Raw genomic sequence first — 17,662 nt, forward strand, 5'->3', positions numbered from 1 at the left:
TGCCAAGCAGGGTGTCCAGGAGTTAACGTACGACAGGTGGCCTGAACCGTCCGTAATTCCTGATTAATGGACTCTTGCGAGATCATTGTACAGCTTATACCATGGTCTCAAGACACACACAAACTCCACTAAGATAGATAGCAAGATAGCTAGATCTCATCCCCTCAGCAACATCTGGCTCCGTTAGCCGCTAATGTTATGCTAGTTAAATTCAAAGTCAGTAACACCGCCAACAGTTGACGGTCAACGTCAGGCAACAGTTTGACAGTGTTGGGCAGGTGAGCGAATTCGCGTATTCGCGCGAATGACACAAATGGACACTAAAATGATCCGGCGACGCGAAATTCGCGTTGGCGTCTGGCGCGAACACACAGTTTGAATGCACTGCGACTTGCGAGGTGTCTGTGTGTCAGCAGCCATTTAGCGTTCAACCCACACCATTGTAAATGTTGGATAAAATGTCCTTTACTTCAAAAGCTACCACCTTTAAAGATGGAAGAGTAGGATCTGAACACCGCGGAGGAAGACTACACACCTCTTCTTCTACACACCTGCTGGCAAGGAGCTAAACTTCGCTAATTAGCGTGCAGGCTTCAGGGAGGCTGATTTAAATCTTCACTCCGCTCCATCTACTCTCGGGAGGTCGAGGCTAAGTCCTTGCCAGTTTCTGTCACCACCAGCTGCCGTCCTCCGTTGTATCCTTCCCCTCTTTTGTAACTCACTCCAATTATCTGCCTGCTATTGTGTTCTGACTCCAGCCCCAGCCTCATTATTCATCTCACTTTCCTCTTCATCGTCTTTTAAGCGGCAACACAAATCACCCTTCAGACATCTGGGACAACTTGAGTTTCCCTCCAAGCGCAGGAACATGAATGATTCTGTTTGGTTTATTTGACAGGTGCAATTAAATTTGCCTGTTGGTTGGTCGTTCGGGGGCTAACCTGCTGCCAACTGTGTGGATCTCTATTACTTCAGTGTGACAGACGGGAGCTGTCACGGCAGGCGAGGAGGTTTGAGCCACAACTGTCGGAGGACAGCGGTTTCCTGCAACCACAGGACCAAGTCCACACACCTCTAGAACCGCGCTCAAACTCCGATCTACGCGCTCATTCAGCAGTCACCCTGGAGTCTCACTGAGCCAGCTGATGCTCGTCCCTGCGTGAACATTTAGCCTCTCTGAGGTAAGTGAAGAACAGGGACTTGACATCCGAGTCATGAGAGACGTTAAAAAAAATGAGGACAAAGAGAAGAACCACAACACCACTGAAGTTGGCTTATCTCACCACATACAAGCAAGCGTCTATTCATGAACCCTCTATTCTGATTCAATGATTTACAGGCAAGAATAAATAAAAAAAATACTCTATATTATTATATATTTATTACTACGAATTCTATTGAATTACACGTCTGCAGTACATATACTTCATCCTTCTCTCTCACTTTCAAAGTGGGCTGAAGGAAAATAAAGAAGTGAAAACAGGAAGAGGAGGAAAGCATGAACTGAGCGTTTGTTGTTAGCGGTCAGTCTCCGTTAGCGTCAAGCTAAATATACGTGGCTGGCTCCTCCTGCATTCTAGAGTCACAAATCAGTACTGCAGGTGTGGAAAATACATCTTTGTGAGCTTGTTAGTTCTTGAAAGGCAAACAAAAAAACAAAACAACAACACTTGGCAGGTGAAGCATCACTTTAAGAATCTAACGGAGAGAAAAGGGAACCAGAGATCGCCGCTGATTAGACATTGCCGAGAGTTAAGTGCATGTCGCGTTGTGTTATTGATTCCTACAATAACATCATCTGACAACAGATGGTAGTTGATGGCTATTTGCCCTGCTAAATGTCAGTAGAGTCTCAGTTCAAGGCCACACACTGCAAAAAAACAAACCTGAACTGCAGGAGAGCAAGGAGAGAGTCAGAGGCTGGCGACTTAAAGGTTGGACTATTTGGAAGCAACAGTCATAACATTACCATAAATTTCCAGGAGAATATTGTGTTTGCGATCCCCCAGAAGCCATGACTCCTCCCACTCGCACTGATGGGCTTTTGGATGTCGAGTGCTCGTACTGACGAAGCTTGGCATTATGTAAACGGTTCCTATTACCGCCAAAATGTCCAATATCTTGTGTTTTCATCCAGAAAATGAGGGCAGCTCGTAATTTGAGAGATATTAGAATCAAAGAAAGAAGCCCATCAGAAGCTCTTCAATCAGGAATCAGCCCACTCACGGCAGGTAGAAAAAACACTGAGAGGAGGAATAAACGTCAGCTGGTATTTTGCTCAGATATTGACTTGAACTGAATGCCAGAACACTTAATAACTCAAGCAATCAGGAGTGGTCCCTCAGCTCAGAGCAGCCGTCGGAAACTGACCTTTCAATACCGCCTGAATGTCTCACCGGCTGACGGTGTGTCCTCGCTGTACGTCCACAGGAGCTCACGTTGCGAGGTGACTCGGCGGAGATTTCAGCATCTCAAGCTATAAGACCTGTTGAACGCCTGTCCAAAGAGCACCTGGAGAGCAAGTGACTCACACCTGAACATGCCCTGTCGCTGAGTGGCCGTAAAGTCGTTGTAAAGGCATCTCAGAAACGGCAGGTGGGAATTATAAATGTCGAAGCTGGACGCCGCCAACACGGAACACAGGTTTGACTAGAAACTAAAGGAATCAGCTCACGGAGGACAAATGGCGAGACGCTAATCTAATGGAGCACCCCTGACAGATCCAATTATGCAATAAGTCAATGAGTCATTATCTCTACAGTCTCCTTGGATTCAGACACACACCGTTTTATTATGTATGTCACAGTTGTGTCGGTAACCTTCCACTGTCTCGTTGCTGTCCTTCCTCCTTTGAAGAAAAACACTAAAACGCCTGTGCTGTGCGAGCTAGCCTGAAGGAGGCGCTGCACACAGATCAGTCGTCGTTTACCTTGTCCCATTTCCTCAGACATACACGAAATATCCAGTACAAAACATCCCTGCCACCAACTCATCTCACGCCAATTCTGCAAGAACTAGGAATTCTTCCCCTACTAAAACGTCAAAGATCATACTGGGAAGTGCTGACATTGAAAGACGGAATCTGGGAAGTGGAAAAAAAAAAAAAATCACTCCGACTGTGTTTATTTGAGTGGAAGTCAGCATTTCGACCACACAGCTCTTCATCAGACCATAAACAGGAAGTCCACTTGTATTTATGTGGGTTGGGTCAACATCCATGAACCAGTTGGAAAAACACATCAGGTGCAAGCGTCTGGCCTCAACAAACAGAACCGGCCATCAGGTTAATCTGCAAATTACACGCCTGAGTGCGCCGCTTGCGAAGCCACCCCCCTGCCTCTTGGTTTGAATGATTCACTCTTCTTTCATTACTTGTGAAATGCTTTTCAAATAAACAAACAACAGATCATCACTGTTCCTCTGTGTGTTGGAATTTTTTTCCTGCTTTGTGATTTTTTTTCTTTTTCCTGTATTTTTGGAGTTCAAGAAGAATAAGTTTTCGTGCTGGTCCTTCGCCCTGCGCCTGATCGTCAGCGTGGACGTGCGTGCTTCACATCTTTAAGTTTATTAACTTAATACTCGCATGAATGTAAACGTAATTTACTCACAACCAACTGAAAATCAGTGTTTAGTTGTGTTTTTGTGTGTTCAGCCACATGTGCTTTAGTCACAAGATCAAAACTGACCTCGACATCCAGCTGAAAATGTTGATACGGATACCTGAGTTTAAAAAAAGCATGTTTGACTGAACAAATATGAAATACTTGTTCGCTGTGGTTAATGGAACACTTAATATATATTTCAGTGTTTAGTTAATACCAAGAACCTTTAATTTAGTTTTGGTATTTCATCAAATTCCACATTTTATTTGAAGGCCCTCAAGTCCATCTTTAATAAAATGTGGTTTTCACTCCGACATTTCTAATGAGAGGAGCAAAGTGGAAGTTAAATGAATAAAAGAAGACGGGGACTGAGATGAGATTCAGACTGAATTAAGCGATTAAATGAAAGTCACTGAGAACCGGATGTAATTCACAGTGGAACATCTTGTTCAAAGCCTCAGTATCAAACCTAGTCTATCCAATAAATTCATGAAGCCACTGAAAATTACACAGAATAAACTTCACTTTGTGATCGTAATTTTCAGTTCACACTGAGGGACTCAAATTCACCAGTCAGTGATTCCAAAGAAAGTATTTTAAAGCCTCAGCTAAACCTCAGAATGTATACATACCTGCACACACACACACACACACACACACACACACACACACACACACACACACACACACACACTCACACACACTCACACGCAGACCTCCCCATGCACATGCACAGCTTTCCAATACAGGGACAAACCTTTTCTTTTCTCTTTGGCCGAGAACAATGCAGCCCCTTGTCTCCAGCATGATTTAACGTGCCATATTTTTACAACACAATAACACCAGCAACAATCTCACAATGATTACCGCGAGCACCAGTTCCTCTCATTCAGGTAATTCAGGGCAAAGTCCAGGGCCAGAGCTCCTCCGCCAAGTCTTTACAATCCCGGAGGTCATAGGCGGGTTACATGGTGGACTGTGGAGAATGCATGAGGAATATCCCGCTTGTGCGCTCTGCTCCTTCTGCAGGTGTGTTATGTAACATGCACATCCAGGTGAAGGGGCTTGCTGACAGGGTTAAACGCAGCCACAGCTGAGGGGGCGGATCACTTCCGAGCAGCTGAAACTGCAGCGGCTAAGCTTCATCCACACGGTCAAGCTAGGTGCTAAACTATCTTTGTGCACGGTTCTCCACACGAGACAGAACTACAACGACCGAAATAAAAACAGGACTGTGGGACGAGGTAGAGCCCATTCAAATTGTACAGATTCGTCATTCGTTGGCAGCAGGAAATTGCATGTTGTTGTTGTTGTTGTTGTTTTCACAGTTTGATGTTGTCTTCCTGGTGTGTCGACCAGATCCACCTCACAGTCACATACCAGGAAGCTGTAGCGACTGGATACCAGGAGGTCAGATCTTTTCCAGACTCAATGAGTCCCAGCCTCCCAGACATCTATGAGCTGAATTCAAGCCATAGCGCCACCTAGTGCTTAAATGAATCAACCGCTAGATGTACAGCAACACCAAATGGAACGTGTGTTCTCTCGTGCTACTCAGTGGATGCAGCAGGTGATATTTGCCCCACAGTGCAGCTTTAGCCTGCTCCTTCATGGTGGGCAGGTTTCAGGTCCCTGTCACTCGGCAGAGACACAGACTGCAACATGCACAGAGATCATCACTGCTTGTGGATTTAATTAGAACCTGAGCGTGAAACGTTCAATTAGGCAGAGATATGAGCACTCGGAGGCGGCACAGTGGCCTCACAGCAATAAGATTCTGGGTCAGCACAGGGTCTTTCAGTGTGGAGTTTGCGTGTTCTCCCTGTGCCTGCGTGTGTACACTTCTGTTAAAAGATGAAATCCCTCAAAATGTAGTTTATATTCATCATTCGTTTTGTATTGTTTGGAAACGTCCAGTTTGTTTGTGCAAGGCTTCTCTTGTTTTGGGCGCCCTCTTGTGGTGGTTGGTGGTATAGTGGAGCCGGACGTCGTCAGCGCTTCCTCCCTGTCTGCGGTCGTCGATCCGAGCGGTAGGTTCTGAACACAACTCTGTCGTACAGTGCGGTTTTGAGAAAAGTTATCCTTCCTTAAAGTGTATTTTGTTAGTTGTTTAAGGTTTTGTAACCTTTTGAGTCGGTCAGTAAGTCGCCATTCTGTTTTTAGTTTGTTGTGCTAGCTACTGGTGGTTAGCTGGCTAGCCAGTGCTAGCTACTGGTGGTTAGCTAGCTAGCTTCTGTGTTTCTCCGGAAGAGGGAGACTTGATGGTGATTTCTCTTCCTGATAAGGGCAGGAGCTGCTTTGTTCTTCAACTGAACCAAAACTAAAACAGGTACATCATAAAGTTCCCTGAAACCCTTGGCATTAAAGTGTCTTTTGCATTTACTTTTGGAGAATGGGTTTATACGCAAAAAAAAAAAAAAAAAATCAAGGTGTTTCATGATGTTAACTTTTGTGTTTTAAAAACTATACGATCATGTTGTTGTGTTTATGGTCATTCCTTTTTCAGGAGCCACCGACCACCGTTCGTTTGTTTTGTATTGTCTAAAAAGGACCGGTGGAATAAAACAGTGAAACTGGAAGTCACAATAGAGGGTTTACACGCGGGTTCTCTCTGGTACTCCAGCTTCCTCCACAGTCCAAAGACATCAAGAGGGGACCAGGTTAATCCAGACTCTAAATTGACCGTAGGCGTGGCTGGGAGAGCCAATGGTTGTCTGTCTCTATGTGTTGGCCCTGCCATGGACTGGTGACCTGTCCAGGGGGAAGGTTGCTGGTATAGGCTCCACCCCCTCACCACCCTTAACAGGCTAAGCAGTAGAAAATGGATGGATGTGCTCTCGGAGTGAAGCTAACAGCTGATCCAGAGACGTTTCGGGGGGCTGCACCCTCTCCGTCTATCGTGGTATCATCCATAGCAACACAAAGTTCGATCAGAGCAAACTTACTGGTGCCGCAGTATCAGGAAGTGGTTTATGTTGCGGGACTTGCTTGGAATTGAGCCCAACCCATAAGTTAAAATCTCTCTCCAGTACAGACTCCCCTGAAGGGATTTGCTTTGGAACCTGAAAATCCATGAAAGACTTTTTCAAAGCGTGCCATTAAAAGTGACATTTAATCCTATAAACACAGTCAGAGGAACACAGCGGAGCCGTGTGGGGACGAGTTCATCAGAGCCGGCCTGCCTTTCCAGTCCAGTGACCCTTAATGGTTGTGTCTGTTGAGCAGCATGGAGAGGAGCTGACGAGCTTCACCTTAACAGCTCATTGGTGACGGTGGAGACCGCTACCTGCTTGTGACCTCGGGTCAAACCGCTGGGTAAAGAACCCGACAGGAAGCAGATCAGTGGACAAGCCGGCCAGCGGGCTGTGTGTTTCTGAAGGTGATATTCAGCGACTGTCGGCACACGCAAGGAGCACAGCAGTCGAGTCACTAATTGAGTGTTGTGCCAATATCCTGGACAGGTGTTGTGTGTTTCCTATCAGATGTCAAATTAAGGCGTACGACTCTCCTCTGTGTTCTTGATGGAAATCATTCCATGAAAAACAAACACTGTTAACACACGGCTTATGCTCGAAGATTGGTGAAGACAAAGAAGCTTTATGAAGACTGACAATTACATCATCACACATCACAACATGGACTTGTGAAACGTCAAAATTGTGGGAGGTACTAAAAGTATTCTACATGAAGTATCGAGGTACTGCAGAGATATTTTTCAGATCCCCACAGAGAAATCACCCCCTGTTAAAACCTGTATTTATATGTGAGTCGACGTGACGCAGTCATGATGGTTCCCTCAAAGGCTGAGGATCACATCTGATGTCAGAGCCTCGGTCAAAACCATCGCAGTTTGATGTTTTCAGAATCGTTCAGCTCTACAAACTAGCGCGCTGTTTCACAAGTAGAAAAATTAAATCTAAATTCAATACATTTGTGAAACATGGAAAAATACTGCGTCCTACTGGTACAATCAAAGTGAACAACGTTTCTCCTGAGACTTCACAACCGACTCGTGCGCGTATTTAAATGGCTGTTCTGAAAATAAACGGCTAATAATGTCAACAAACCAGCCGGTCTACCAGCTGGTCCTCGTGCTCCTCCTCCGTCTCTGTCACCCGCCGATGACAGATGCTCGGATCAGAACCCTCAGATTCTGATTCGGAACACATTGTTGATCCCTGGAGGAATTCATACTGAGCTCATCCACACACACACACACACACCTCCAACACTAGCACGCGAGGTAGCACAGGGATCAATAGAGGGAAAGCACCAACAGCAATGAACCAAATGAAACACTTTTATATGAATCACAGTTTCAATAAGCACGTAAAAGCTCTCCTGTGAGAACCAGCCTGACAGTGGAATTCATGACTGATGTTGAGCGGCGGTTCGATCTGCTGAAGGACACATCAGAATGCCGGCGAGGGGAGCAGCCATCTCACGGGGCGCGCTCAGGTTGGCTCACTGTTCCCTCTCGCCCCTGAGCTCAAGTTCGCTTCGCCGGACTCCCAATTACTCGGCAGCAGATGTCGCAGCACCATTTAGGCCATTCTCATCCTTCACAACGAGCTGGCAAACAGCTGGGAGGGTCAGAAGCCCTTCAGAGAACAAGTGGTAACAATTAGATGGTACAAAAGTTCAGCGTCTCAGTGTGCGTCCACAGCAAGAACGCGACTGTGTATTTGTGTGTGCGTGTGTTTACGACTTGAAACCCCTTAATCACAATGGCGTTGACCTGCATTGTTCACGGGTGCAAGCAGTGACGTGCTGGGGTGAGTTATTATCGCTTTCCAGCACAGCAATCAGTGGCTGAAGGCAGCGAAGGGTCCTGAACACCGTGGCAGGTTCTAAAAAGATCTGAGCCTGTAGCCGGACAGCTACGTCCACAGTTTCCTGTGTTCTGGGACGTCCTTCGGAGCTTCTGTCATTAAAAAAACAGACCCGTTGTGACGAAAATGGCAATGCGTCACGCGGTGGTCGGTGTAGCTGCTTTTGGTGATTAAAGCCCTAACCTGGACGGCACCGTTCCAAATGTGGCAAAATGTCATTTCTGAGTTCCTGGGTAGGTGCGAGTGTGTTTGTGTGTGTGTTTTAACACTTTTTTTATTGCGGTGCCATAATCTCGGTCGTCTTAAGCAAGCAGCTCGTGGCACATTGGCAGCAGAAAGTCGATAAACCGACTTGACCTGAGAGTCCACAGCAGCTGTGAGTTCCAGATATCATAAAAAGCAGCCATCTATGAAGCGGCTATCTGCCTCCTATTAGATTAAACCCTTCACTCCGCTGAAAGCTGGAAACCTGCAACAATAAAACAGATAAAGCATCTTCTGTACCTGCTGCTGCCAGGAAGAGTTAATTAGAAAAAAACTGAAGGGACTGAGGCGATGAGCCACAACGACAGTCATCACCTTCATGCTGATTATCAACCAAGAATGAACTTTGACCTCTGCACAGCCTGAAGAAGGTTCTTTTTTTTTTCAGATCTTGGGGATGATGGAGTTCTTCCTTCATGAGCAAATGACGGCGCAGATTAAGAATTAACTTCAAACCTCCAAAGGTGGAAGTTTACACGAAAAGCCTGTTGAACTAGAACCCCCCCCCCCAAAAAAAGAGGATTTTTGAGAGCTCTGAAGTGGGTTTGACGTCGCCTGACATGGCAACGCTGGGCCTGTTCTTCCTCTCAAACGCGTCACTCCGTCCTAAACTTAGATGCTGAGGTCAACAGTTACAGCTACACACCAAAAAGGGTCATAAATACCATTAATAAATGTTAATTGTGATGAAGTCGTGCTTATTTAGCACTCTTACATGTATCTTAGCATTAACTAACCTTTACCAACGTGACCAAAATGAAACTGAACCACATGTGAAGTACGTGTGTTTTTCCCACATCAAACCTGAACTCTGCACAGAGGAACATTTGGTTTTTGGAAAGCTTTTTTGAGTTTAAGGGCAGAAAGCTGTTACAGAGACAGATTTTCCCCCGGAGTGAAATAGATCTCGATAAGAGATGAGATTTACTGTCACTCCGAACCACGTCGCACAGGAAAGTGAAGGATGAGCAACAATACATCAGCAGCCGGCCACCATGAGGAGATAGCTGGATGAAACACAAGTGGGAGTGAAGTGTATGTGAGTGAGGGTGGCTTTCCAGGAGGCCACAAACAAAACGAAGAACTATATTCTTTGTGTGCTGGATGCAACTCAAAAAAATGCTACCCGATCAAACTTGTGTATCTTAAGATGTTTTTTACATTCTGTTTTCTTTGCAGGAGGGTTCGTCTTCATCAGAGGCTGCTGCTGCTGCTGCTGCTGCTGCCAGACAGGTGAGAACAGGAGCCCTGAAGTCTGCGTGGCCAGACGAGCGAAGCCAAAATCTCCAAAGAGCTCATTAGAAAACAGGCTCTCCTGTCTTTGATAGCTTTGAGCCTTCAGTACGAACAGCGTTCCAGCGCATGGACACCCAACACTTCCCCCTGATGTTGAGTAAATCTGGAAGTGTGACGTCAGGGCAGTCCCAGATACCATGGCGGATTTTGGATGGCGATAAGTCAGCTACAGCCTGAGTGTTTATTTCTGCTTGCAGAGGGAAACCACAGTGTTCTAACAGCTCTGATGGTGATTGAACCAATTTTTGTGAAAGAACCGATCGTCATTCTTACATCAGTGCCACAATATCGATGCTGAGGCTTTTTACAAAACTGATTTGATCTGATCCATATCACCCAGCTCTAATTCTTTGTGATGAATACGCACGTATTCATTGTATGCCGTGATCAAATGGTATGAGGCCGTATGAGGTGAAGCCATTCAGATGTTTGCAGGAAGGAGCCGTCTTCAAAGTAGACCAGTCAACACAGCAGGACGTCGGCTAAAAATAGCCTCCATTACATCACAAGTGCACTGGCTGGGCCGGCGCTGACTCACTCCAGCGGATCAGGAGTGAGACATCACAATGGACCTCCAAGAAACCAAGCGATGCTAAGCTAAATGCTACGGCAGAGATATTCTGAATACTGGGACCAGTATGAGGAACAGGAGCCGTCAGGCTGATGTTTCTGAAGATGAAGGAGTGATGATGCAGCGCCACCTTCTGAGGTTTAAACCCACCAGCGAGATTATTTATGCCCCCTGAGCCGCTTGGCCCCCGGGGAACCTCAGCAGGACTCAAACTCCCTCCAGCCCTCTGAGACTAAACGTTCGCTTCAGAGCTGTTTCACTGTCAGCACGTCTGAGGAGTTCTGATACGATTCAAAGTTGACATAAATCGGTTTTCTTTGTCTTTGTGGAAGACAAATGGAAAGATACAAAATAGAAAACGTAGCATCAGTGAAACGGCGCACTGGACGATGCTGTTAGGATACTGGTTGGTAGCGCTGTGACCTCAGAGCGAGACTGGAGTCAGACCAGCGTTAGCGTTAGCCTCCTCACTAGCATGTCCAGGCTGAAGTCCAGGTGTGGGCGGTGCTCACGCAGCACAGGTTCGGTTGTGAGGTGCGTGGGTCACCTGCTATCAGGCGCCATGGCCTCCTGCTCGGAAGGAGACTCTCTGAGCGGTAATGACTCGGACTATGGATGGATGAATCTTCCCAAGGCTTCGACCACGACATTTTGGACACCGCCATCTTGGGTTTTTGCTACCAAAGGCTGAAGACGATGGCGTTCTGGATCTGACTATTGGCTGCTTTTAACAATTTATGGGTGAAACGGCTAATATGTTACTAAATACTCCAGCTGCTCTCCAGATTCTTGTCGGGTGATCAAGTTGTTGTTCATAAATTGAAATTAAAGCCTCTTGTATATATTCAACCCATAACGTGGATGAATATTTTCTACAATGTTTATAGTAAAATGTTATTTATGAACGTTGCCTGAGCCACACGCTTGTCTTCATGTGGAGTGTTTTGGACGGACATAATGTTTTACAGCCTCTCATCTTTATAAAAAAAAAAAAAAACCTTAAATCAACAGTAATAAATTTAAATAAAAGTTAATCATGCGTTTCCACTGAGGGGACGCGAAACTCTAAATGTAGAAAGAAAATGACTCCTCAGGATTAAAACCCACAAAGGAAGTTTTCCTCCTCACAGTTTCTCCATGATCACTTTTTAATATTTACAACCAAACAGTCTCCCAGGTCGCCGTTATCCCACTGTAAAACCAGGACATTAATTCAGCAGATAGTTCATATATTAGCAGGAGACAGTTGGAGCTCTCAGGGAACAGAGTGTGATGGGAAACATGTCCTCTTAAATCAACTCCTGTTGGAGAGCCACTAAAAATAAGTCTCGCTGGATGCAGATGGAGGAGGAGGCTGTGGGGAAATGAGTTTGCTGGCTGGAATAAAACAACTTCTTAATGAAGGTTTTCATCCAAAACCCAACTCAACCAAAATAGGATCTGAATTCCATCCTCACTGGAAGAAAAATAAAAATACGTGAATTGATTCCATTTTCTACCTCTCATCCTGTCAGCGGAGACGTTCACCTGTGCGTGTTTCGGTGGACGTACCAGCTGGAGGACAGCGTGGCGTCTAGGGAAAGAGCTATGGGTCTGAGGGGTCAGAGGTCGCGACCTTGGTGTGACTTTCCAGCCCTGTCTCGCCGCTGCACTCCGTGTCAGCTAAATAAAATGTGTTTTCAGTCTGTGTGTGTGAGACTGAGGTGCCATCTCAGCAGCCGGCTGTTATTGACTACCCCGACAGCTTTGCCAGGATAAACTGATGAGTTCACAGCGACCTCACAACCGAAGGTAAACAGTTTGCAGACTGGCGTTCGTGGAGTGATGTTCAAGTGTCAGCAGCTCCAGGAATGCTCGTCTTTCTCTGTTTGTCTCTCTGTCTTCGCTACAGAGCGCGACAACCTCTCCGCTGGCTCACCCTCTCGTAAATTTCATTTGACTTCTCTTCTCTCTCCTTCTCTGTCTGTCTGCCCTGTGAGAGCAGAGGGCCGCTGGTGGCTGCTCATCGTTTTCTCAAAAGAACAAAATCCATGCAGATGAGCAAAACGTCAGTGGTGTGTTTTCCCACGCGGAACATCTGGAAACGCACCGTCAGATCCAACGGCTCACACTCCCTTTGACTCGTCTCCTGACTCCTCGTCGAGGTCCTGAGCCACGTACTACAGTTCCGTCTCTGTCAGCAACGATCGTAAACTTTTCTGCCCTGCGTCGGACAGTTTAATAGGCACACAGGTTTTTGGGGGGGAATTTCTGGAACACACCGAAGAGTGTTAAAGAAGCAGTCAAAAAAACAGAAGTTGCTCCAAACCCAACGTAAGTCATTTTCCGAACCTCTGACGCAAAACTTAAGCACCTTTCATCACCACCCGTCTCACACATCAATGTGGAAAGGCAGTCTCCCGTTAACGCGACACGTCGGTGGAGCTGTGGAGGACGGCGGCGGCGCAAAGTTACATGAGCCCACGTGCGGCTCGCCGTCTGCCGCGAACCAGCACTTCTGTGAAGAGCTTGAGTCCTTGAACCTCCGCCGACGACCTCGTCTGGTCTTGACTGAATTCAAACACATTATCACTCTGCTGCTGTTTGAAGCAACTGAAACAGTCTCTTTCTGTCGCTTTTCCAGCCTGGTGAAGTGTTGCTTCACGGCTGGTTGAGGGCCGCCTTTATACATCACCTTTATCCTGACAAAGCCTCAAATTCACACACCCACACACATTCATACGCCAGTGGCATACGGAGCAGCGCCGCCATGCTAAGTGTTGACCTCCAGAGCAGAGACGCATTTCTCTGGGTTGTCATTAAGCTGCAGGCCAGTTTTTGTCCACTTATTTTGTTTTGTTTTTGTGGTCGAACAGCAGCAAAGTTTTACTCCTACTATTTAAAAGCTACAATACTTGGACCGTAATCGTCGGTCGCCTTGCAGGGACGGAGGAAATTAAAGACATCTATCAAACCACTCTGGGATAACCAAGACATTCACTGTGCCAGAAAACACCGAGAGCGAGTTCATAAAGAAGCAGCCATGCTAACCTGTGCGTAGTACATGAATAAAAAATACCTCTTCAAGCAATTTACTGCAGAATTTGAAGTCTTTAGTTGCCTTTCCTTGGGCTACGGGTTGGAATCTCGCCAAGACGCTGCGCAGGCCTTCATAAAGTCCTCCACATAGCACTCGTCCTGATGAGGATCTGACTTCATTTATGATCAATTGTTATTTTTTGGAGACATGAAGAGAAATTAAAAAAACAAAATTTGTTTGAGTGCTGCTGTTTCTACACTGTGTGTTGTTTCAGGTAATTAGAAGAGCCGGTGGAAGAGCTGAGAGAGTGAGAGTGTCGGTGTGACAATCCACAGAGTGACAGCAATCAATCCACTGTGGCGTGGACGTGCAGGCGCCTGGACGACCGCGTGAGGGAGCTGGGACCCTCTGACGAGAGTTTTTGTTCTGGGGAACATCTCTGAGATCCGCCGAGATCGGAACTTTACAGCACCTCGCCAGAGGTGCTTACCAGCAGCCGCGGCGCCGTCTAAAGGCCCGCGAATAAAGTCACTGGCACGTGAGTACACACGTCCATTTAAATAAAACTATTCCCATTATTTACATGTGTTTTCCTGTATGTTAAAAAGTGTGAACATCTTATCAGCTAGTTTCTATGATGATACTAGCATGCATAAATATCGGTTACATCAGTGTGGCGTTAACCATGCTTTTGTATTTTTTTATTTTTTTAAATTCCGGTTATTTGTTCAGAAGCTCAGGACACAACAAGCGAGCAGCAGGGGAAACAGGTGCACAAGTATTTAAAAGGGATTCTAGTATTTTGTGTGTGTGTTTGCGCACTAATGAGTGTGTAATGAGTGCAGTTGGGCCGCACCTGCTGCTCCATCATGGCTCAGGTGTCTACTGAGGTTTAATCTGTCCATCGTCCTAGTGGTGAAACCTCCGGAGCGCCTTGAGGCTCAAGAATGACCTGAAAACAATACGATGGTCAAAGGTCAAGGTCACCGTGGCAGGCGTACAACCACGATGCCGTATGTCTAGTTTTTCCCCTTTTTTTTGGGACGCTTTAAATTCAAGTGGAATTAATGTCAGTGTTTGTGTTCCCAGTTGGACTCTCCGTCTGCCGTCGCTCAGGGTTTTTCTCATCCGCTCCCATTTTTCTAATGAGCTTCTAGCAACTGCCTGCCCAAATTGTATCATCCGGTATGGCGTCCATGCTCCAGCGTCTTAACAGTGAATAAATGCCATGATTATCTTCTAGGGGAAAACCATGAATCACCTCTGAGGTCTGAAATCAGAGAGATTTAAAGCGTCTGGCCGGTTGTCCTGGCTCTCCTCGGTCCACGCTGGTTACAGCAGTCTGGTGTAGACGTCCCTCAGAGACGCGTTTTAACGCCAGCTTCAGTCTGACACACACGTTCCTGTCTGCATCGCTCACTCACTCATTAAAACCCACAACACCGGACACCTGAGCGATGCTTCTCCAAACCCCCGTTGCTCCTTCGGGACCACGCTAGCCGTCAGACAGAAAGACTTGATGTGAACACACAGTACGCAGAGTTTAGTCCGAGTCAGCCCAGAGGTCACTGCTCGACTCCTGGCCCGGTTCAAGCATCTGGGTAAACAGAAACAGTCCGACCGTGTCTCACACACACCAGCGCCTCAGAGGGAAGCTCACTGCAGTGACTTCTCTCAGGAAACATCATGTTGCATGTTCTCCTCCGCGGGGGGTTAGTTCTGGGTCCCTCCACCATCAAAGTGTGAAATAATCCAGTCAGAGGTCCCGACCGAGGCACTGGGAAGAACCGGAGCTGGTTCCCGGCAGCGGGGGCCCCTCATCGTCCCTGGAGGTGGTTGAAGCAAACCCTGATTTAGGAACCCGTCTTTGAGGAGGGGTCAAACATCTGCATCTGGGTCTGACTCGAGTCAACGGCTTAAATCTACAACCTCAGTATTTATTTTCTTTAAGAAAAGCCAAAAACAAACCACAACACACACGACACCCTCCACAAAGAACCTGGTCCTCCATGAGGCTATATTTGTAACGTTGTGTTTGTTATTGTCTCGTCTGTTTTTACATCGACCAGAATAAACTGAATTTCCCTGCTGGATAATGAATGCCGTCTAATATAATCGTGTGTGTGTGTGTGTGTGTGTGTGTGTGTGTGTGTGTGTGTGTGTGAGAGAGAGAGGACTGACGGGTCTTCATAAATCCTTCACACCATCCTCCAGCCTCCCTCTTCCTTGAATACAACAGTGGTCGTACGCGTCCTCAGTCCTGACCCTGCGCTCCCCCTCGCCCCTGCTAACAAGCAATGTGTTATTGTATCATTTCGCACTCAAAGGCAGAGCCCCGGGCCTCCCTCTTTCAGGACACGTCTGATGACATTCATCAGTTCGTAGGCAATCGGCTGTAGTAAACATTGCATCCCTTAGTCAGGTCAGCGTCGTGTGCAGCTTCAGGATCTCACTTATCCCTCCAGAGTTCAACTGCTGCTTTTTTTAGCCCCTTTTTCCTCTCTGGCTTCATCTGCTTGGCTTGGCTTTCTGGGTTTGATGTTAAAAGCTGGTAAAAGTACACGTGTGCCTGAACTTGTGCTCCCCGGGGCGAGCGTCTACTCAGGAATGGAGAGGGGATCGCCGCTGCTCCGGCCATGTAGCATCTGCGATGTGCCACGCGAGGCTAACTGCTCTCAGGCTTCACTCACCTCTTCACTACGTTTTGCTTCCTAACACAGAAGGAGAAGCTTTTTTCTCTGAATATAAAACCAGCCTGGTTGACTGGAACCTTCAGATAAATGAGCCAGGCTCCGACGGCCCCGAGGCCGCCGCCACCGAGGGGAGAAACTTGTTACATGGCTGTCGATGACCTTGACTGTTGACCACCAAAACCTGCTGTTCATCCCTGAGTCCAGTAGACGACGATGCTACGTTTGTGAGGAACCCCCTCAAGGCCCTCCAGGGACATCCTGTCAACTTGACGTGACCTCGACCGTCAGCATCTTCCCAAATCCCCGTCCCAGTTGAAGTTCCCTCACAGCAGACCTGACCACACCAGCGCCCTGCTTCTTGTTGTTGTGCGAGCCCTGGCGTGGAAGGTTACGCCCAGCTGTACTCCGTCTGCCACAGTGCCGTTAAAGTGGCTCCGCCATTGTGATGCTTTGCTTGTTTATAATGAAACTAAGAACGCCGCTCGGAGTTTTTGTCCTGACGTCCAATGACAGGCGCCCACTGAGCATGCTCAGTAGACATCCTCCTGCCAGCGAGGTCAATGTCATGACATATACAAACTCCATAAACAGTGAAAGGCGGCATTGAGCTCCATCACCGTGTGACTTCATCTGCTTGAATGTTCATGACGGTGAGAATATGAGGCTCATGGCCTCAGCATCGGGAGCTGATCCGCGTTCTGTTAATGTGTCGTTGGCGCTGGGATGTTGGCTTGGTTCCGATCCTGCAGGCATTAATTTTTGTGCGTTGACTGTAAATTGAATTGAGTTAATGTGCAGCTGGCTGCATGTCAGGGGGGGGCAGGGAGTGGGGGGTCCTGGCCACGACTGAATTTTGTTCCCGGTACATCTCCCATCTCTCTCACATGATCCTACCAGAGCCGGTGCACTTAGCTAACACACACGCCGCGTCCTGGCGGGCTCCTCCTGGATGCGTGTAACTGTGTTAACAAATTTGTATGCTCGAGTTCTCTCTTCTCTCCTTTGACGCAGCTGCAGGGAGGGTTTGTTCTGAGCGCCGCGTGGGTGCAGACGGCCCTGTGTGTCTGAACACATCGTGGACGCACAGAAGACTGAAGCTGCTCTGCTAACGTACTGCTCAGCCTACTTAAGCCTGCCGTGCGTGCGTGAGTGTGTGTGCGAGAAAGAGAGATAGTGAGGAAAGCTGAACAACAGTTTCAAGTCCTCCAGACAGTTGAACACTCATAATGGTGAAAATCTACAATCCAAACCAGGTGGCGAGCAGACACAGACAGTCGCTTCATGAAATGTAGACACACCTTAGAATAAATGCCAGAAACCAGAGTGAATCAACACGAGGCAGCGACCGTGTTCAGGCGGCTCCGCTTTCATAGCTTTTGCTCCGG

The 17,662-nt window shown here is 47.2% G+C and overlaps 1 protein-coding gene and 1 long non-coding RNA gene across 4 annotated transcripts in view; one reads left to right on the top strand and one right to left on the bottom strand.

Annotated features, from left to right (window-relative positions):
* Positions 1-17,662, bottom strand: part of htr4 (5-hydroxytryptamine receptor 4) — a 112,305-nt gene that overhangs the window by 82,161 nt on the left and 12,482 nt on the right. The window lies entirely within an intron of this gene.
* Positions 5,587-11,409, top strand: LOC147251545 (uncharacterized). The gene is made up of 3 exons (XR_015119080.1): positions 5,587-5,632; positions 9,087-9,162; positions 9,878-11,409. It is a non-coding gene; the product is annotated as an uncharacterized LOC147251545 (long non-coding RNA).

This window comes from Aulostomus chinensis, chromosome 13, assembly GCF_037954235.1.
Source record: "Aulostomus chinensis isolate RoL2024-O1b breed Wild chromosome 13, RoL_Achi_v1.0, whole genome shotgun sequence".
In the NCBI taxonomy this organism is placed as follows: domain Eukaryota; kingdom Metazoa; phylum Chordata; class Actinopteri; order Syngnathiformes; family Aulostomidae; genus Aulostomus; species Aulostomus chinensis.